Raw genomic sequence first — 23750 nt, 5'->3', positions numbered from 1 at the left:
GTCATATTTTGTCCAAATTTCCGGTACTTCCCCCCAAATATTTGAAAAATGCCACTAAAATGACAAAAGTTCAACATTTGCGTTTAAGTGAAAGAAAGAAATGTAAATGTAAAAGAAATGAAATGTACACCAATGCTGTTCGTTGTGGCCCTTTTTAGGTCGATATTTTGTTTTCCGTAGACAAGTCCATGATTTCTGGCATATTGGCCCAAAAGTTATACGATGATTCACTGAAATGACTATGTGCCCGATACCTATCGAAAAGATATGACTCCCAAAATAAGATCCACTTCCAAAATGGACCAAGTCGGAAAATTCCTTTTAGTACCTTCTCCGCTACACTTTTGAACTTTAATCCTAATCCACATTTTTTCGGCAATAAAGGTTTAAATGAAGGTTTAAATTCATATAGGCTGAGGGTATATCTCTGTCGACAAAGCACATTTTTACTTGTTTTGTTTTTGTTTTCTGCTAATCCCGTTTGTTTAACTTCGGCAAAAAATTAGCTAAGGTTAGAGGTAAAACAGTATAAAATTTGTAGAATTCATGTAGATTCTAATGAAACAAAAACAAGAAAAATAAATTTAAAATTAAGTCTATTCGAAAAAAAGTTGCTAAATTACAATTGCGAAAATTGTTTTTATTAAAATTTGTGTGTAATAGAAGCAACAAACCGAGTTATACTGGTACTTGTGTAGGTAGGATCAACAATGTTATACTCATTCTTTTAAAATCTGTTTTAAAAATTCACGTTTATCAGTCGTATAGTCTTTAAAATGTATATTCTTTAAAAAATCATTTTTTTCTTAATCTATTGATATTTGAAGAAATATTCTAAAAATCTCGTTGTCTTGTTAGAATATCATTCTACTAACTGATGTATGCAACAATGTAGTGTTTCTATGATATGGAGTATAAGTACTGACAACAACCATAGGTTTTCTAAACTAGAAAATACTAAATATCGGTGTATGAAAATATATAATTTTAGTCATGAGAGTTACCATGGGACAATTGTCGGTTAATGCATAGGCCCCATAACATCAAGTGTCGTTTATTTTTTGAGCATTAGTTTCTGGGGCTTTTCATTTCTCAAATCGAAATCATATTTCCTCTTTTGCTACAAAGGATAATTACTTTTCATTACTCGAAAATGTTTGGAATTAATTCAAAAATCGTAATCGCGTAATAGAAGAATAATATATATTTTCTCATTTCACTAGGATTATACAAAAATAACCGATTTGATCATTCCGGACATTGTATTTTTCTATCAAGAAAATGGAAGTACAACAAAAGGAAAAACATTTACAAAAGTAATGTCAGCAATGACCAAAGTTAGAGTTAGAGCAAACAGAAATGAATTGCAACTTTTTTCTTTACGAAATGGACAATATATGAATGACAATGAAAAGTCAGGAAAATTTAGTGCTTTCCTTAGATTATTTTCCTGCTAGTCAAATTCAAAAAATAAAGGAAACATTAAAAAGAACTAAACGAACTGAAGAAAAGATTAATGGATTCGGTTTAAATTGCATCAAAGAAAGCCAAAAGGAGATAAGGATGCTAGTTGTGCGTTGAATGGGATTGTATGTTATTCGTGTCAATATTAAATTTATGTGATAAGAGAATCAATGATAAAGATTTGGTATTTGTTTTTTGCATATCTCTATAAAATGTAGATAATTATAAAACGGAACTTCCTCATTAATTTTTATTTATTATTTATCAAATAAGTGAAGAGGGTTCGTATAATTGTTGACATCATTCATACGTTACGATAGGCAGTTTTCAACCTAATGAATATGAAAATTGTGGATTTTAATATATAGATGTGACATATGAAGATTTTACCAGAACCGGATATCAGGCATGTTATTGAAGTACCTCCATGATTTCCCACGATGTTACAAAAGGAACATTTAAATACCACTAATAATCCAGATTAAATCGAATTCCTCGGATAAAGCACTACTAACCAATCTCCTTAAATTCCTCGAATCCAAGAATAACGAAATTCGAGGAAAAAAATCTTAAAAACCGATATCTCCAAAAAAAAAGAGCCGATAGAGTAAAACTGCGACCAGATTTGAATATAACTCGCACATTTCAGTTGGAAACACAAAAAATAAGATGAAAAAAGAGTCGTGTCGACAAGTGTAATGCTCAAGCTAATTTTCGCTTACTCCTCATTAACTTACTAACGTATGTGCATTAATATACTCCTTTCTCAGGGAAAACTACCAACTATAAATTAAGAACTATTCCAAAATGGAATTTGAACAATGCCCATTAATAAAGAAAACATGATCAGATTTTGACCTTTCTGTTAATAGTTGTCATTTCTTTAAATGCTCCCAATTTTTTTAATAAATAATTATTTTTGTAACATCTCTATTTTTTATTTCTCAGTATTTTTTTGTTACCAATTTTGTTGTCTTATTTTTCATTCAATCCCACAACAAAATAAATTAAGATCTTAATGATGTCCAATTTCATTTTTGTTTTGACTTTTTCCTTTTGAATACTTCATCAACCAACCAATCTCAGTTTCGTTACAATGTATACAAACAGAAAAAACACAACAAGTTTTTGTTTTGATTTATTGTTTTATTCATTTTTCTGGGATTAATTGTGGCACTTAAAACATTTGGGAAATGAAAAAAAAAGAAAACTATGCTATGCAATTAAATGGATGAGAGGGATTTAAGGATTTATTATATTTCGAAAAAGAAAGTATTCATTAATATTTAAATGAATATCTGTGACAAAAACTGAATTCTAATGTTCAGACAAAACTAATAATTTTGTGAGATATTAATAGTCTGGTCAAAATAGACATTGAAATAGCAAAAATTCCCACAGAGCTGAATTTTGGTGGAGAGCTAGGGTTTGCCATTAGAAGCTATGTCCTAAAAGTCTCCATCGATCCCATGTGTGCAAAAAAAAATTATTCTGGGTCAAAGGTCAAATTTTAAGGGTTTTTAGGTTTTCGGATTTATTTTTTGAAAACGGTTGATCTAATCAAAAAGTGACTAAAGTAAATATTGTAGACAGAACAATTATCTACAAGTTTGACCTTTATAATTTTTTTCCTAGAAGGAACCATTCTTGAGATATAGCTGTTCTAAAAAACAAATGATTTTTATGCACTTATAAGGGAAATATGCACATATTCAGACGAACCGGCTAAAATAAGCGAAGTAATCGGGTCTGTCCCCCAAAAAATATATATTTTCTGGAAGAGCGAAATTATAGCTATCTTCTAAAAAATTCCAACAAAATCGGAGCGTGTTTAGTAGAGTTAATCAATGCTAGAGTCATTTTATGCAAGAATAGCCCATTTAACCTACATGTATAATCGAAAGCCCAACGGGAACGACCCCAACGAAAACTCTCCGATTTTTTTCAAGTTTTGTCCGAAGGTAGGGTTTGTTGCGCTGATTACGGAAATGTATAATTTTCAACGGTTGCGGATCCGGTTCGCCGGTTATTCGACCAGAAAGGCCAAATTTAAAAACCGGGTTAGATCCGGTTCTACTGAACCGATTACTGCAAAGTGGATATCGTTTGAAAGCTTACGAAGTATCTAACACATAGTGTCGTTACTTTAACCGGTTCGCCTCACAATGTACTTATGCGGCTAATTTTTTATTTGACCTTTAGATCGCGATATCTCGAAAACGGTAAGTCTTTTTTAAGAATCATAAAGACCAATCTTGTTGACAATTATTGAATCTACAACTTTTACTTTAGCCGGGCTTTGCTAAGTCTTACCGTTTTTGCGAAAAATTAAAAAAACTGAAAAATGCCTCCAAAAATGACCTTTGACCCTGAATAACTTAATATTCGACAAGTGACATGAATTGATAGTGGCGGAGATAAGTTATTAAATCAAATTAAAATATATTTTTGAATTAAATATTATGGAAAATTCTAACGGAAGAATTATAGCGAACCCAGGTTCTGCTATCCCAACAATTGTCCCTTGGTGATTAAAATATTGTACTTATTAAGGAAAATTTCATAAAGATGCTTTTTTAATAAATTAATCTTATATGCGTCTATTTTTCAGACCAGGAGAAGTCAACCATTAGAGGTCAACATTAAAAACTCAACATGAAATTAGACATAAACCAAACAGACAATTTTAAAGCCTATGCTAAATGTATATAAACAAGTATAACTCGGCTTTGCAAACAGAGATATACCTTCAGCCTATATGAGTTGAATGTTTTCTCTACAGACAGATCGAAAAGCGGCTACAAAACCAAGAAAGTTTTCTCAAAAAATTATGTATTTAGAGCGTTTTCTGAATTTTGTGGCATTTTTTTTCTAGTATGAACTTGCCCACAAAAATATGGATTTGAATTAAAACTGAAAAGTGTGGGGGGGGGGGTACGATTTTGGCAGTGGATCTGTTTTTGAGAGTCATTCCGTTGCGATAGATATCACGCCCATCAGCATGTACTTGCGCAAGAAAAACGTAATGTCGCTGCAAACAGGGTCACAAGGAGTAGCTTCAGTATAAATTTCCAAAGGATCTTCCAACAGATCCTAAACTGCATTTATCAAAAATGTTGAACCTAAGGAAAAGACCGATATGGACCATTTTCAAGCGGCTGATCCGTTTGAGAGTTATTGTGCTCTCCAGCCAGTAGTCATGGTACCATAGGTCATTTTACAGCAGGAAGTATGGACTTGCCCGTGAACAACTTGTACTGTCGTAACCGGGGCAGCGAATACAATTTGTTACAAAAAAATCAAAAAAGATTCGAGAAGAGGTCTATAACTGCAGTTTTCTGAAATTTTATGTGGAGGTACTCGAAGTAGTTGACCTACACATACCATATTCGAACCTGATCTATGTCTCGTAGATATATTACAATGTGCAAAGTATGGACCATCACGACTGCCGCCTCCTAGAGTTATCGTGCACACCATTTAACGAACAATTTTTTAACTTTTGTGGGGGAGGTATCGTAAGGAGTGGACCAATATCGCTCATTTTCGAACATAAACTAAGTTTGGACACAATATTACAACTATGAAATTTTGGACCGAATCGGTTGATCCGTTCGAGAGCTATCGTGCGCTCCAGCCACTACACTTAGTGGCATAGGGCGTTTTACAGCTTTGGGGCCATTTTCTCAGGAAGTATAGACTAGCCACTGAAAAAAAATTTTACCTTTGTAATGGGGGCAGCGAATGCAAGTAGTCATAACAAAAATCAAAGCCATTCGAGAGGAGGTATTCTCCGAAATTTGGTGTGGCAGGTACCCGACGGAGTAGACCGATGTTGTCCATATTGACACCTCATCTATGTCTGGTAGAAATTTTACGATGTGCATAGTTTGGACCAAATCGATTGTTCCCTTCGAGACTTATCGTTCACACAATTTTACAGAAACATTTTGAGCTTTTGAGGGGGAGGTACTCGAAGGAGTGGGCCGATATGACCCATATTTGCAAATAAAATAAGTTTGGGCAAAATATAACGAAGTGGTTCGAATCCGTTGATCCGTTCAAGGACGTAAATTATTATTTTTTTTTTGTGATGTGTACCTATAGTTTTTACATACAAAATTTTAAACCCTTTATTTAGGTACATACGTAATGAAAAACACGTAAAAAGCTTCCACATTAAAATATTCTGAATTTATGTGAAATATTTAGATTTCTTTCCGTTATGTTTAGATGTATACCAAAAGGTGGACCTATGTCTGCAACTATTGGCGGAGAAGTGTTTTGATCACTACGAACACTTAATGCTAAATTGCACCCAATTTAGAGAGAAAATGTAAATACAAATTTTGAATGGGAGGTACCCGAAGGACTGGATTTATATGGACTATATCCGACTTGATGAAATATTGTAATACGATTTGCAAATTATAGACCAAATCCATTGCTCCCTTCGAGAGTTTTCGTTCACATGGCATTGGATGCACATCCTCTTGTGGTTCGAGCATAGTAATTTCTTAACAGATACATATAGCATACCAAAAATATGTTAATAATATGTAATTTAACGTACACACGAAATCGCTTAAAATGACGTTGTTTATAACGTAATGTCATGGTGAATTATCCATCGAAACACGCTAGGAATGCGTGATGTCTCTGTTTATCTATTTAACCCATTTCGTCGTAATTGGTGTTCGATTTTTCGAACAGTACAACAATTTTATGGATGAAAAAGGTAAAATTTTAAACAACTTTTAGTATGTATATTAAGTCTTCTCTGTCAGCAAATAAAAAAATCTTCCCTTGTATACTTCCCCTCCACCTCGATGGTAGGGGTGCATTTTCGAAGCCTATATTTTTGGATACTTTTTTAATTAATTTAAAAAAATTAAAAAACAAGTTAAAAAGTTATCAGACAGAGAAATACCCTCAGCCTATGTGAATTGGAACTTTCATCTACGGACAGATCGGATGTATTTAGGGTCTTTTCTGAATTTTGTGGAACTTTTTGGACATTTGAACTTGCCGACAAAAATGTGGATTAAGATTAAAGTTCAAAAGTTTTGCGGAGGAGGGTATGGACCGACATAGTGCATTACGGAAGTGGATCTTATTTTGAGAGTCATATCTTTTCGATAGATATCGCACCCACTAGTAATTTCAGTGGGCTATCGTACACCTGTTGGAACAGTATGCCAAGAAGCATGGACTTATTCACGGAAAATATAATTTGGTTGTAAACAGGACCACAAAGAACATTATCGGTATAAATTTCCAACGGATCTCCGAACAGACCCTAAGCTGCACTTGGACACACATGTTGAACTTTTGTGGGGGAGGTATCTTAAGGAGAGGACCGATATGGCCATTTTTGAAGTTAAACTAAGTTTGGACAAAATATGACGAAGGCCAACTTTTGGACCAAATCGGTTTATCAGTTCGAGCGTTATTGTGCTCTCCAGCTACTGCATATGGTGCCATAGGGGTTTTTTTACAACTTTCGGGCTGTTTACCCAAGAAGTATGGACTTGCCACTGAAAAAAATTTTACCGTCGTAATTGAGACAGCGATTGCAAGTTGCTTCAACAGAAATCAAAGTTAGTCAAGGGCAGGTCTTAGAGTGAAATTATCCGAAAATTTGTGTGGGAGGTACCCGAAGGAATGAACAAATATAGTCCATATTTGAACCTTATATATATCTAGTAGATATATTATGATGTGTAAAGTATGGACCATTTCAGTCACACACTTCAAGAGTTACCGTACGAAAAAATGTTCCGAACATATTTAAACTTTTGTGGGGGAGGTACCTGAAGGAGTGGACTGATATGGATTATCTTCGACCTTAAACTATGTTTGAACAAAATATTACTAAGGCAAAATTTTGGACCGAATCGGAATATCCGTTCGAGGGTTATCTTGCGCTCCAACCACCTCACACGGTGCCATAGGGTTTTTTTTCAACTTTCAGGCTATTTTCTCAGGAAGTATGGACTTGCCCCTGATACAACTTATACCGTCGTATGGGGGGCATTGAATACAAGTTGCTAAAACAAAAATCAAAGCGATTCGAGAGATAGGCCTAACTTGGACTTTTCTGAAATTTTGTGTGGGAGGTACCCGAAGGAGTGGACCGATTGAGTCCATGTTGAAACCTTATCTAAGCCTGGTACACATTTTACGATGGGTAAAGTATGGACCATATGGGGTACTCCCTTCAAGAGTTATCGTGCGCACAAATTTTCCGAACATTTTCGAACTTTTGTGGGGGAGGTACCGGAAGGAGTGGAACGATATAGCCCATCTTCGAACTTAAACTAAGTTTGGGCAAAATATTACGAAAGGCAAAATTTTAACCGAATCGGTTCATCCGTTCGAGAGTCGGACGGTCGGACATTGCTCAATCGACTCCAAATAGTCAGAAACACATTTCCTACAAACATACTTGGGTTCTAAAACCATTATTTCGATGAGCACATTTTGCCCGTATGAAAGTGTATATGACGAAAAGTCAAAAAAATTTAACATTGATGAAGCCAAGGTTTGCACTGTTATAATTCGCGAAATATTGTAGTGTACCACGAAATATGACCATAGTTGGATCAAACGAAGTGTTTTTAATCAAAGCTCAAAAATGTGGCTAAAAAAAATTATTTTCGCGGAAGCTATGACCGCGTAAATGAATAACAAGTAAAAAAGCGTTAAGTTCGGCCAGGCCGAACTTTTCATACCCTCCATCATAAAATATTCTGAACTAAAATGGTTTAGTTTTCATTCCTGTCCCCAACTTTAAGTGGGTACGTTAAAATGTCAGATAATGTACATAAAATGCTTCATTCGGGAGGCCCTTTTTTATGGTGCCTATACCTAAGAAATTGGGAGGTACCGTTATATAGGGGTTATAATAAGAAAAACATGGCCCTATGTTGACAGTTTTTGATGGGAGCCTTTAATGTCAAATAACTCCTAATTCGGTTAAAAATTGCAGCTAGAATCCTCAAAATACCAAAAATCGGTACATAACGTGGGAACTTCAAATGTCATTAACAGCTAGTTCGGAGGTATGTGGGCTATACGAAAATATGAACTTAAATTAACAATTTTTGTTGCAGAATTTTTGTTGGCTTTTAAATTTCAAATTACAGAAAGTTCGCCCAAAAATATAGCTAAGGTACGGAGAATCGGGAGGTTTGTTTTGGGACTATACCAAAACATGGACTTACGTTGGTTAAACATTTTAAGTAAAATCCTCAAAGTACCGAAAATCGGGAAGTATCGTTATATTGGGGCTATGTTGAAAATTGTTGATGCAGAAGTGAGGTGACCACTACAACCTTTAAATGTCAAATTACAGTTAGTTCGGTTAAAAATAGTAGCTTAAATTGCAAAATTACTAAAAATTGGGAGCTATATCCGAACATGGAACTATGTTGACAATTTTTGATGGAGAGGTGTTGTGACCACTAAGAACTTCAAATGTCAAATTACTGCTAGTTCGGTTTAATACTGTAGCTAAAATCATCAAATTACTGAATATATTAGGCAACTTGACCAAAAATCATAAAAATTTGGAATGCTGTGTAGCGTAACGTAAAGCAATTTTAAAGGGTTTATAAGTTGATTTTATTGTTAACATAGAGTATATAAAATCAGTAGTATTAAGGGTACAATTTTAATTTTTTAAAATAGTATAAAATAAAAGTCCTCGTATATTTAGAATTGAAAACAACCGAGATCGAAGTTTTTAATCATGTAGGTCCACGGTATGGTATACCCCAGAATTTTACAACCGCAGAGAATTGCAATTGTTTTTGCTATAAAAAGACTTTCAGTATGTAGAAGATCTTAGATTAGATTTTGGGATTCCTCTTAATCCAATCCCTATATAACTCTATTCGCGTGAAGGTCGAATTAAGTTATACACGGGTTTAATGTCTTGCAGGTTATACCCGAACATAACCCCTTTTTCGACTACTATTAATTAAATACCTCGAAAAAGAAGACTAACTCGAATCCGCGAGTGCAGCCTGGACTTCTATATCTAGATATTATGTCGATTACCTAAGAACAACATATTATTTTATGTCATAAAAACGCCATATTGTATGGGGCTATAGCAAAACATGGACCTATGTTCATAACTTTTTCGAATATAAGTTTTTTGGTCACTAGGAACCCTAAATATCAAATTATAGCTAATTCGGTCTAGAAATGTGACTTAAAACGTGAACGTGTCCACTAGTTATATAAGTTTATTGACATTTAAGAGCCCTAAATGTCAATTTATGGCTAAATCGTTCTGAAAATGTAGCTAAAAACGTCAAAATACCGTAAATCGGGGGTACCGTTATATGGGGGCTATACCAAAACGGTAACCTATGTCCACAACTTTTGTAATATAAGTTTATTGACACTTAGGAACCCAAAATGTCAAATTATAGCTAAATCGGTCTGAAAATGTAGCTAAAAACGTCAAAATACCGTAAATCGGGGGTACCGTTATATGGGGGCTATACCAAAACGTGGACCTATGTCAAAAACTTTTGTTATATAAGTTTATTGACACTTAGGAACCCTAAATGTCAAATTATAGCTAAATCGGTCTGAAAATGTAGCTAAAAACGTCAAAATACCGTAAATCGGGGGTACCGTTATGTGGGGGCTATACTAAAACGTGGACGTATGTCAAAAACTTTTGTTATATAAGTTTATTGACACTTAAGAGCCCTAAATGTCAAATTATAGCTAAATCGGTCTGAAAATGTAGCTAAAAACGTCAAAATACCGTAAATCGGGGGGTACCGTTATATGGGGGCTATACCAAAACGTGAACCTATGTCCACAACTTTTGTTATATAAGTTTATTGACACTTAGGAACCCTAAATGTCAAATTATAGCTAAATCGGTCTGAAAATGTAGCTAAAAACGTCAAAATACCGTAAATCGGGGGTACCGTTATATGGGGGCTATACCAAAACGTGGACCTATGTCCACAACTTTTGTTATATAAGTTAATTGACACTTAGGAACCCTAAATGTCAAATTATAGCTAAATTGGTCTGAAAATGTAGCTAAAAACGTCAAAATACCGTAAATCGGGGGGGGGGGGGGGGGGGGTACCGTTATATGGAGGCTATACCAAAACGTGGACCGATATAGCCCATCATCTAACTTGACCTGCCTGCAAACAAAAGACGCATCTTCCCAAAATTTCAGCGTCCTATCTCCATTTTTGTGGATGCTAGAGTGATTACCACAGACGGACGGACGGACGGACGGACGTGCACAGATCGACTCAGAATTTTACCCTGATCAAGAATATATATACTTTATAGGGTCGCAAATGAGTATTTCAATGCGTTACAAACGGAAAAACAAACTTAATATACACTCCATACTATGGTGGAGGGTATAAAAAATGATATCAGTGGTACCGAAATATGGGATCATCCCAGAAACATTTTTGGTGCATTTTTTTACCAGTTTGAACCCTTAATTCAAAAATGGACCTATAGAGAAGTTTCCTCACACTAGGACCCCATAGTCCAAATTACAGCTAATTTGGTCGGAAGATGTACTTAAAACCTTCAAAATACCTCCAATAGGGCTGTATAGATACATGGGGGCTATTCCAAAGCGTGAACCCATGTCCACAACTTTTGGTAGAGAAGGGTTTTTGACCACTTCGAAACTTAAATTATAGCTAATTCGTAAAATCAGGCGGTACCGTTATATGGGCCCTAAACTAAAACAAAGACTGATATAGCCCATCAACGAATCATGACCTGTCTGCAAACAAAAGACTCATCTTTCCAAAATTTTTGTATTCTATCTCAATTTTTCTGGATGCTAGAGTAATTACCACCGACGTATAGATGAAAGGACATGCATAGATCGGCTCAGAATTTTACTCGGCAAAAGAATATGTGTACCTTATAGGGTCGGAATGATTATTTCAATGCGTTGCACAGACCTGTTATTTATTTTCTAACTTTCTTCAGCACACAAAAAATAATGCTTCATTAAGACAACATGAATTACTAAATAAACTGTCATTTACTCGAATTATTTTTCTATTTCTCTCTCTTTCTCACACTCTAGTATATCTCTTGAGAGTATGGTTTAAAAATTTGGCTCAAATCTTTCTTATATCAATAGAACGCTAGGTATTGAAAATGGATATCAAAACATGGACCCAGGGACTCCATTTTCAACACCTTTAATACTATGGATATAAGAAAGATTTGAGCCAAATTTTGTTAGCATACGTCAAGTGGTTCGAGAGTTAAAGTGTTTTTATCCAACTTTGGGGTAAATACTCGAAATCGAGAAACCCTTATATGGGGGCTATTAGAAAACGTGGCCCTATGTTAACAGATTTTTGCAAGGATATTTTCTACATATTGAGAATTCACTGTGCCAAATTTCATTGTAAAATATGACTGTAAAATATGGCTAATAGGTAAAAAAATACCTCAAATCGGGAGGTACGGTTATATGGGGGCTATATCAAAACATCTACCCAGAGACCCCATTTTCAATATTAGATGTTCTCTTGATATAAGTAAGATTTGAGACAAATTTCGTCAGCCTACGTCAAGTGGTTCGGCAGTTAGAGACCCAAGTATTTACCCACTTGTATAAAGTATTGTATTTCACAACTTAAACGCAGAAATAGGGTGTTTACCCATTGGGTATTTACCCTCTGTCCATCTCTATTCATTACGTCTCAGCTTTAAGTTAACGAACTGTTAAGTTGTTCTGTATTAAACTCGTGCATCTAGCGTCTACTACTGCGGGCTGCACTTCTAGCAAAACAAGTACTTCTGCCGAAGCAACAATGGAGTAACACAGTATAAAAGGGTTGAATTCATTTAAACATTCGTTTTACGATTAAACTTCCTATAAAGAATGAAAAAAGTATGCCAAGATTTTTGCTTAAACTATAACAAAATGCCATTAGTAGATTTTATTTTTTTGCCGGCAATGAAGGCAAAAGAAAAGTCATTTCATTTGTTGAAAGGGATTGGTATATTTAACAAATTATATCCAAAGGGAAGCTTTTGCGTTGTGTCTGTTGCATTGTAGCACTCTGCTTTCAAACATTTAAGAAGTAGAGAAGGAAATAACTACAAGGATAGCCAGCTTATCCAATCTTAACTCTGAGGCAACAATTGTCCACTGCTGTTGTTGTTTATGCTTCCCTGTTTGTTTGTGTTTAGTTAAAGTTTTAAGTGCTTTTTCTGCTATCGGAAAAAGAAACAGCATGAATTGCACTGGACTTTATTTTGCGAAAAGTATTTTTGTAAAGTAAAAACAGGTAACGGAAATAACTTAAGCAAAGGGGAAATTACTTTAGGTACAGTATAAAAGCATGCTGAAGTCATTGTATTATGAAAATGGCTATTAGAGGTGTTAACTAAAAAGGCTGTTGAAGGACTTGAGCGAATTAATAATCGTAATTTTTAACGCCTTTTCTAAATGAGGGTATGTAGGAAGTAAGAAACATATACATCTAGTAATAATATAGCAACTGAGGGAGATTTATTTCTGCTAACAATTTATTTCAACGCCCAACTAATTATTAAGTTCTACAGGCAATAAAACCAAGCAAAATGCGAGAGCGTACGAGTACGATTAATATTAATTCATTTCAAATTACGAAAAATATATATAAAATTAACAACTTTATTTTTATAACATTTTTCACAAGGATTACAAAACCAAAACAACCGGAGGCAAGAAATAATATAACAAAAACATTTTTAACGAGCGCATATAGCCACTGCCCCGATTAATGCATTAAATTTGACATAGAATATTTTAATGACAATATCGGGTCAATTTTCGTAAAACGCAGCTTCACTGCTTTTCCAAAGAAACCAAATTCGCCATGTTATCTGAAGGGCAAACATCGTTTCGAATCTTCATATCCTTGTTGCAAACGTGAGTACCAAAGGGCTAATCGCAAATGACTTCAATAGCCATATATGTATATGGGGATTTCTGAGTGAAATCGAAACTTTTTCAAGATGAGGTTTTTGATTTCCTTTATGTGGTGGTGCTGCTCATCAGCAAAACATTTTACTATATTTTCAGATTTTTTTGCCGAACAGTTCCTGAGATATCGCACCTTGAAAAATTCAAATGCTGTAAAAACTACGTGTAAAGAAATGCTCATAATTTCTTTAATATTGGTCCAATATGAAAAAAAAAACTTTTTTGTTGTTTTATCAGGTATTTAATAAAAAATAGTAAAAGTGGGCTTGGATGCAATTTTCGCGATTTAATATTTAAAATCAATTGTACTCTTCGATTTTTTTTGAAAACGTTTTGTATTAAACTTCGATTAACTACAAAATTTTTTAGAGGTATTCGAATAACTATTATTTTTTCTAAATTTTTCAATAAAGTTTTTCTTATATATACCACAGTGCGAAATATGTTATTTTACTAAACAACTAATACGATGAATAATATTAACACATGTTTTGTTGTTTTATTATTGTTATTGTTTATAGGAATTTATCTCAAACATCTCAAACATTTCTTCAATTTGCGATTTTAAGAATGGTTTATGATGTTTTTTGTACCCGCGATAGGTTTATTTATCCATTGAATATATCAAATTCAAATCATCTTTCATATTAAAATAATCATCTTCTGAAGAAAAGATAGCTTTAATATTTGGTGGATTGTTCGGCTCGGATCCCCACTCATATAATTTCCTAGATGTAGTTATTTGATCATCAGTTTGGTTATTTTATTGTCCGGCTGGGACAATAATTGCTAATCCATTTTCAAAATTGAAAAATTACTCCGTTCTTAAGACGTTCTTAAGATAAATTCCTAAATAAAACAACAAAACAAATATTAAAAATTTATTTTCTTTATTTTTTGGTAAAATAACAAATGCTTAACATTGGTATAAAGGAAAAATTGTATTGAAATTTTTCAAAAAATTAAGAGAAAATAGTCGAATCCCACTACCAAATCAGTTCTGTGTTAGTCGTCATTCTGAACGGTCGCAAACAGAATTACGCAAAGCAAAATACAAAACTCTGTGTTTACATATTTACAAAATAACAATAACAAATTATTCGTTTCGGGTTATACGCGAGCGTAGCCTATTGTAACGAAAGTATAAATACCAAGATGCCCCGAGGGGCAAAACCTCGGCATAAAGGCAATTCGCCTTTCAAAAGGACTAAAATGCCAACTCGACTTCTCTCGTCTAGTAAAGTTGGAGCTACTTCATCATCTCACAACAGATTTAGTTGTCTGTCCGATATGGATGTTCCGGAAGATACATCGGAAATCAGTGTAGTGCATACGACAAAGGCGTTCAAACCGTCTCCAATTGTTACAGACATCAATATTCCTCTGAGAACATATCTTGGGCAATGACTGCCTTTATAAGCGTACCTCCATTGGTACTAAAATATTTCCAGAAACTCAAGAAAAATTTGAGTTCTGTATAAATGCTTTGAAAGAAAATAATATAGAATTTCACACCTACAATTCTAAATCGAATCGATTATATACTGTCTTCCTCTATGGACTGCCTAGAGTTAATACTGAAGATATCCATTCAGAGACGGTACACTACAACCTAGATTGAAAATCAGTCACTGAAGTAAATACTAAATTCTTTTCTGCAAATGATGCCGTTTACAAGGTACAATTTTTGCACAATGCATTTAACCCGAGATCTCTTCATAATATTAAAACCGTATGTAAAATATATGTCACTTGGAAGAAAAATAATCCAAGAAAGAACAATAAACCAACTCAATGTTGGAATTGTTTAATGTACGGTCATGGTGGCGATCACTGCAGCCGTAAACCAAAATGTATGACCTGTGCTATGGAACACAAAACAAATGACTGCCCATCAACCAAAAACAACAAATTACCAGCAGCTTTTTATTGTTTCAATTGCAAGAAGAATGGATATGAGAGAACATACCATGCTAATGACGTCAACTGTCCTCTACGTGCCCTTTATTTAGAAATCAGGTCTAAGGCAACAAGTCGTCAACAGCGAAAAGTGAGTAATAACTACGCACATCGCTCTCACAGTAAAACTGTTCCCACAGTCGCCCAGGCAACAACAATGAACGCACCTGAGTTCGTTTCAAACAACAGACCATACTCAAGTGCAGTGCGACCAGCTGCTAACGATCTATTTAGCATAGATCACTGTCAGTGTGGCCATTTTAGCATTTTCGCAGCTAAATTTAGCATTATTTTTTTGTATTTAGCCGCAAAATTTTCATTTAGCATTTAGCATTTTTCTTAGCATTTTTCAATATTAATTTAGCATTATTCTATCCACGAAATCAGTACTTTTCTATAAAAAATCTGATAAATGTTGGTTGAATTGAATAGAACAGCTCTTTTAACAGCTCAAACCAAGGTAGTTTTTCGTCTTTACTCTGGTTTAAAGGAATGGAAATGTGAATAAGCAAATACAATAAAACAAGTAAAAAACGTTAAGTTTACCGTATCGTTTTATGGGGCCTATTCCAAAACATTGACCTATGTCTCCAATTTTTAATGGAGACGTTTTTTGACAACCCTAAATTCTAAATTACGGCTAGTTCGGTCTGAAAATGTAGCTAAAAACATAAAAGATACCCGAAATCGGTTGGTTCCGTTATATGGCGGTATTCCAAAAACATGAACCTATGTCCGCATTTTTTGGTAGATAGGTTTTTTACCACAAGGAATACTAACTACCAAACTATAACTAAATCGGTCTGAAGATGTAGCTAAAAAAATATTCCAAAGCGTGGACTCTGTGTCCACATTTGGTGGAGAAGGTTTTTGGAACCTTAAATACCAAATCATTGCCAGTTCAGCCTGAAAATGTAGCTAATAACAGCATTATACTTAAAATCGGCCGGACCATTTTATAGGGTCTGTATCAAAATATGGAATCTTCGAACTTGGCCTGCCTGCAAACAAAAGACGGATTTTTCCAAAAATTCAGTGTCCTATATCAATTTTTGTGGATGCCAGAAAGATTACCACAGATGGACGGACATGCATAGATCGACTAATAATTTTACTCTTATTGTGAATATAGGGTCGCAAATAATTATTTCAATGCGCTACAAACGGAAAAACAAACTTAATATACCCACTATACTATGGTGGAGGGTATATTTTATTAAAAAATAACGTGTTTAAATTTAGCATTATGTTTTAGCATTTTAATATTTATTTTAGCATTTTTTAGCATTATTTTAACGCTGATTTAGCTGCAACACTTTTTTAAATCTGGTCACACTGATCACTGTTGGGCAGAAATGCTCGGCCTCATACACAAAAGTGTAAAAAATACATGAGTCTCTCGCAATTTGCCCAATATTGGCATAGATCAACTTTTTGATATATTCTCTGCGTCTCTTGAAGAACTAAGCAGATGTACATCCAAAGTACAACAAATTAGTGTTGTAATGTCGCTACTGAAGTATGCTCATGATATCAAATAGTAACAAATTATTCAAAATCGTTCACTGGAATTCTAATGGCTTTACTGTGTATCCTCAAATAAAACAATTTGAAAACTTACTAACAACCATGAATATCCAAATTGCCGGATTAAATTAAACTTTTTTAAAAGAAACCCACAAACCCTTTTTTAAAGAATATATATATATATATATATATATATATATATATATATATATATATATATATATATATATAAATTATAATTTACTTAGAAACGACAGATTAAATGGAAGCGGGGTGGGGTTGCTCTTTTGATTCATAAATCTATCAACTTCAATCAAATCCTAATTGCTAATACCTCAAATGTAGAAAATCTATCTATAGAAGTTTATATTAACAACAGGAGGACAATAAGTACCACAGCTTATTCTCCAAGATACATCGCTTCATTTAAAAATGATCTAAAAATATTAACAACTACGGATACGGATTTCATTTTACTTGGAGACCTGAAAGCAAAACATGAATCCTGGAATTGTCCAACTCATAACTCTGCCGGCATAAATCTTAACCAATTACAGCAATCACGTAATTTTTTCGTTTATTATCCCGATGAATACACCTTATATCCTCATCGAACTGGATCTTCCCCCTCCACGGTTGATATAGTTCTCACTAACATTACACTTCCTATAGAAATTAAAACACTGGGATACGAATTGCCATCCGATCACCGTCCAATTATTTGCTCAATTGGGAAACATTTCTACGCATCATAGAACAGAATATTTCTTCGCAATCGAATTTGTATAGTTTACGAACCACAATAGATAACGGGATAAACAAATTTATCCAGCTTATTCTTACTGCAAGAGACATTACCACTCCCATTTCTAACAAGGGAAAGGCAAAGCCCTTACCAGACGATATATTGGGGTACACACGTCAACGACGATTACTTAAACGAAAACAACAACGATCCACTGATAACCAGTATACTATGATTCTCGGACAATCCGTGCAATTCCTTACTAAAATAATAAACAAGAAAAACTCTTTGAGAAACCAAGAATGGTCAAACCTTTTAGAACGACTGAAACCAGGAGATAAAAAATTCTGGAAAATTAGTTGAAGCCTTAGAGGTAAAGGTAAACAAAATATAGCTTATCTAATAGAAGGTAACAAAAAGTTAATAACTGACAAAGAAAAATGTGAATTGTGAGCAAACACGTTCTTGAATTCTCACAATCTCACACTGGATTACTCTCATTCTATAGATACAAATGTCAACTCCGTTGTTCAAAATCTACGAATAGAAAATGCAACAAGCGAGAATATTGGATACATCTCTGCAAATGAATTATCGGCCATACTTACAAAGCTAATCAAAAGCGCCAGGCTTTGACGAAATACCCAACATTATACTAAAAAAGCTCCCAGCAAAGGCGGTAGATTATTTGAAACGAATTTTCAATAGCTGTTTGACACTTAATTACTTCCCTGCAGTATTTAAAAACGCAAAACCAAATAAACCAACCAAAAATCCTAGCTCTTATAGACCCATTAGTCTTCTTAGCAATTTAGGGAAGATCTTTGAAAAACTTATATATTCCAGAATTGAAACATTTGCTATGGATAACAACATTATCTCTGACAAACAATTTCGTTTCAAAAAGGGTCACAGTACAATCCACCAAATCACTAGAATAAAAAACATAATTCAGTCAAATAAAGATATGAGAAGATCAACGGGCCTAATTCTATTAGACGTTGAAAAAGCCTTCGATACCATATGGCACAATGGGCTTATATATAAACTAATCTCATCGAATGTACCAAAATACTTATGCAAAATAATAGCTGATTTCCTGGAAAACAGAAAATTCACTGTCTCCATAAATAACAGCATCTCGTCTTCAAAAATCATACCAGCAGGTCTTCCTCAGTGATCTATTCTCTCAACGATACTTTATTTAATATATACTTCGGATATACGGATGTAGCGTATTATGCCGACGACACAGCTTTAATCACAGAAAGCAAACTGTCTAACACACTTGTAAAGAAAATGGAATCAAGCCTAAAATCTTGCAGCAAGTATTTCAAAAAATGGAAGATCAGTATCAATCATTCTAAAACACAATGTATAATATTTCCTTTTAATAAATCGCCAAAGAGAATCCCGACCAGACACCTTTAATTCGACGGAAATCTTATTAGTTTACGGGATGAAGTTAAATATCTAGGTGTTACCCTGGATAAAAAGTTATTATTCAGCAAGCATATACATTGTATATTATACAATCAACTTGTGACAAAGCATTAAAGTCTTTCCGTGCTTTGTGGCCGCTCCTGAATAGACGTTCAATTTTAAATATAAACAATAAGAAGCTGTTATACAAATTCGTTATAAGGCCAATACTCTGTTATGCTTCACCAATATGGAACAGCGCAGCAAAAAGTCATTTAAAACAGATGCAAATTATCCAAAAGAAGTGCCTAAAAATGATATATCAAAAACACTGGAGATACTCCACATTGCTGTTGCACGAGGAAGCGGGATTTGAAATGCTACTGAACCACATTAATAAACTAAATGAAAACTTTTTCAATAAGATACATAATTCACCCTATTCAATAATAAGGGAATGTACACAATAACTCTCACCTATAATAATAAGTAAAATAAAAGTAATCAAACAGAAAATATTGTGTCTATAATAGATTATAATATAATCTACTTATAAACAATAATTTTCTAATTTATGTTTGAATTGTTATTAAAATCTTAAATAAAGGTTTTTTACCCTTTTTACCTTTGAATAGCTATAAAAAAATTATATGATCTCATAGTAAATATATTTTATATTAGTTGCTGTAATATCCATAGGATAATAACTCAAACATGTAAATACGTATATAAGTAAATGTAATTTGGAGAAATAAACATGAAATGAAAAGAAAAAAATCCCACTACCAAATAGAACTTAGAATTTTTGTAATTAATCGAAGTTTAATACAAAAAATTTCAGGAAATCGAAGAGTTCAATCGTTGATAAAAATTGATTTTAAATATTAAATCGAAAAATTTCATCCAAATCCACTGTGCATTTTTTTATTTTTTATTAGATAAAACAAGTAAAAAGTCGTTAAGTTCGGCCGGGCCGCACTTTTTATACCCTCCACCATAAAATAGTTTTAATAAAAATGGAATAATTAGGGTAATTTCACAATTTTAGGTGGAACAACTTTTCGACAATGGATAGACTCCTACTGCCTCCCAATATTGCTTAAATTACACTGTGAACACAAATGTTGGGGCAGAGATAATTCCTTTTGGAGGTGAAAGCCCTTGGTGTGTGCATATTAAAAACCCCGAAGGACAGATGCGCCGTGAGTCGATCTTCCGCGTTATGGCGTGATGAAGTTTTTGCAAGAGACCCTGTAAGCCATCATGAATTAGCATTATATCTTTGTTTGTTGTTTTTGTAGAGCACTTAAGCAGCAGTGAACAAAGATATAACGCTAATTCCTGATGGCCCCCAGGGTCTCTAACAAAAATTTCATCACGCCATAACGCGGAAGTTCGACTCACGGCGGATCTGTCCTTTGGGGTTCATAATATACTCACCAAGGCCTTTCTTCCCCAAGAGGATTTTTCCGTGCCCCAGACTTTCACCTCCATTTTGTTGCACAGTGTTATCTAATCTAATCTAAAAAAATGTGTTCAGCTAGGTGAAAGGTACCACCTACGGGGCTATATCAAAGAGTCAACCTATCTTTAAATTTTTTGGCGGAAAAGTTTTATAGCTGCAGGGAACTTCAAAAGTCAAATTGAGGGTAGTTTCATCGAAACAATGTAGACCCTCAAAAATGGACCCATGTTGACGAATTTTAGTGAAGAAATTTCGTGACCACTGAAAATTCCCGAAAATCGGGAGGTACATTTACGAGTATATGGGGGGATATACCGAAACATGGACCTATATTGACGATGTTTCGTTGGAGATGTTTTATGATCACTGAGAACTTCAAACGTCAAATTACAGCTATTTCGGTTAAAAACTGTAGCTAAAATTCTCAAAATACCGAAAATCGGGAGGTACCGTTATATGGGGGCTATACCAAAACATGGATCTATGTGGACGATGTTTGGTGGAGATGTTTCATGACCACTGAGAACCTCAAATGGCAAATTACAGCTAGTTCGGTTAAAAATTGTAACTAAAATGCTCAAAATACCGAAAATCGGGAGGTACGGTTATAAGGGGGCCATACCAAAACATGGACCTATGTTGACGATGTTTGGTGGAGATTTTTCATGACAACTGAGAACCTCAAATGTCAAATTGCAGATAGTTCGGTTACAAATTGTGGCTAAAATTCTCAAAATACCGAAAATCGGGAGGTACCGTTATATGGGGGCTATACCAAAACATGGACCCATGTTGACGATGTTTGGTGGAGATATTTCATGACCACTGAGAACCTTAAATGGCAAATTACAGCTAGTTCAGTTAAAAATTGTAGCTAAAATTCTCAAAATACCGAAAATCGGGAGGTACCGATATATGGGGGCTATACCAAAACATGGACCTATGCCCATATCCTTTGGGATATAAGTTTGTTGATCACTAGGAATCCTAGATGCCAAATTATAGCTACTTCGGCCTGCAAATGTGGCGAAGAACGTCAAAATACCTCAAATCCGGAGGTACCGTTATATGGGGGCTATACCAAAGAGTGGACCGATATAGCCCATCTTCGAACTTGACCTGCCTATGGAAAAAATACCCTCGGGTGCAAAATTTCAGCGCTCTATCTCAATTATTGCGGACGCTAGAGTGATTACAACAGACGGACAGACGGACATGGCTAGATCGTCTTAGAATTTTATCCTGATCAAGAATATATATACTTTATAGGGTCGCAAATGATTAGTTCGATGTGTTACAAACGGAATGACAAACTTAATATACCCTCCATACTATGGTGGAGGGTATAAAAATAATGGATAACAAAAACCTCATTTTGAAAAAGTTTCCAATTTCACTCAGAAATCCCCATATGTTTGTTCCGAAATTGTTCGTATTGATACACAAATATGAAAATATCTATATCCGTTCAAAAGTGAAAGAATTTTGACCAATAAAAAAATAAAAATTGTTTTTCAATATTAAATCGCGAAAACTGAATTTTTTCGTCTTTATTAGATAGCTGTTAAAAAAACAAGAAAGTTAAAAAACGATATTTTCCGTTTGGACCAATATTAAAGAAGATATGAGTATTTCTTGGCATATAATTTTTCAGAATTCGACTTTTTCAAGGGGCGATATCTATGGAACATTTGGTCAAAAAATATGAAAATAAACTTAAATGTTTTGCCGATGAGCAGCATCACCACAGCAAAAAATAAAGGAAATCAAAAACCTCATTTTGAAAAAAAGTGTCCGATACAAATCGCCCCGGCCCACAGTGGTCCCACTTGTATGGAAAAGAGTACCAAAAATAGTTCTAATACAGCTACCGCCTCCAAATTTTAAACATAGGTTTACAACAAGCCAAAAAGATAGAAAACCATTTTTAGTGGATGTAGGTCCACATTTCGGTATAGCTCCCATAGAAAGGTACCGCCCGATTTGTGGTATTTTGACGATTTTGGCCAAATTAACCAACCTATTTGGATGTTATTTTGCATTTTGGGTTCTGAGTGAATAAACTACAACCCTGCAAAAAATATTCAATGTAGGTCCACGTTTAGGTATAGCCGCCATATAAATGTACCCTCAGATTTTCGGTATTTTGACAATTTTAGCGAAATTTTCCAACTGATTTGGCTGTAATTTGGCATTTTGAGTTATGAGTGAACCAAATACCTCTATGCAAAAAATGGTCAATATCGGTCTACGTTTAGGTATAGCCCCCATATAAACGTACCTCCCGATTTTCGGAATTTTGACGATTTTACCCACATTTTCCAACCGATTTGGCTGTAATTTTGCATTTTGAGTTCTGAGTGAACAAAATACCTCCTTGCCAAAAATGTTCAGTATAGTTCCAAGTTTAAGAATAGCTCCCATATAAACTTACCTCCCGATTTTCGGAATTTTGACGATTTTACGGGCGTGGTATAAGAGGTTTAACATAGCGGGTGGCAGATGGGGGCAGCTGGACTTTTTTTAGTCGTAAACTAGAGACTTTTCCCTGCATTCTAAAACAAATTTCGAAACTCACAAATGCTCACAACATTAGTAAAACTCAACCTAAATTAATAGTAATTATATTAAAAATAGCAGAAAAAGTCATTTATTAAGAATTTATTTTTAAAGAAGTTAGAAAACGAATTATGAATTTGTTTTTTCGTAAAAATATTGCCAATGCCATCGCCTATAAGTTTTATTTTGAAAACTGCACATTTACCTCTCCAATTTTTTATAATTTTACTCATAACCTACGAATGCTTTGCGGATGTATTTTTCGTTTTTAAGGGCTCACATACAAATCACAACTTCTTCGACTTAACTTGGCGTATAACCGCTGTTAATTTACAAAAATAAGGCTGGATGTTAAAAATTTGATATGTTTAGAGAATATTTATTTCAATCGCAATAAAATTTGTCGCCATCACTTTTTCGATTTTTGTCCACGGGCGGAACCACTGTGCGGCCTAGTAAAGACGCTTCAGCTAGAAAAGCATGATAAGATGATGGAGCGTATGACTAATGTCGATATTCATACGCACCACTATGACAGAAGAGGATGTCTGATTTATTTTCATAATAGGCGAATAATAATAATTATTAATAACTAGCGGACCCGG

This window comes from Musca autumnalis, unplaced genomic scaffold, assembly GCF_047663935.1.
Source record: "Musca autumnalis isolate F117 unplaced genomic scaffold, ASM4766393v1 scaffold_10, whole genome shotgun sequence".
NCBI classification, from domain to species: domain Eukaryota; kingdom Metazoa; phylum Arthropoda; class Insecta; order Diptera; family Muscidae; genus Musca; species Musca autumnalis.
Note: the sequence above shows the minus strand (reverse complement) of the source record.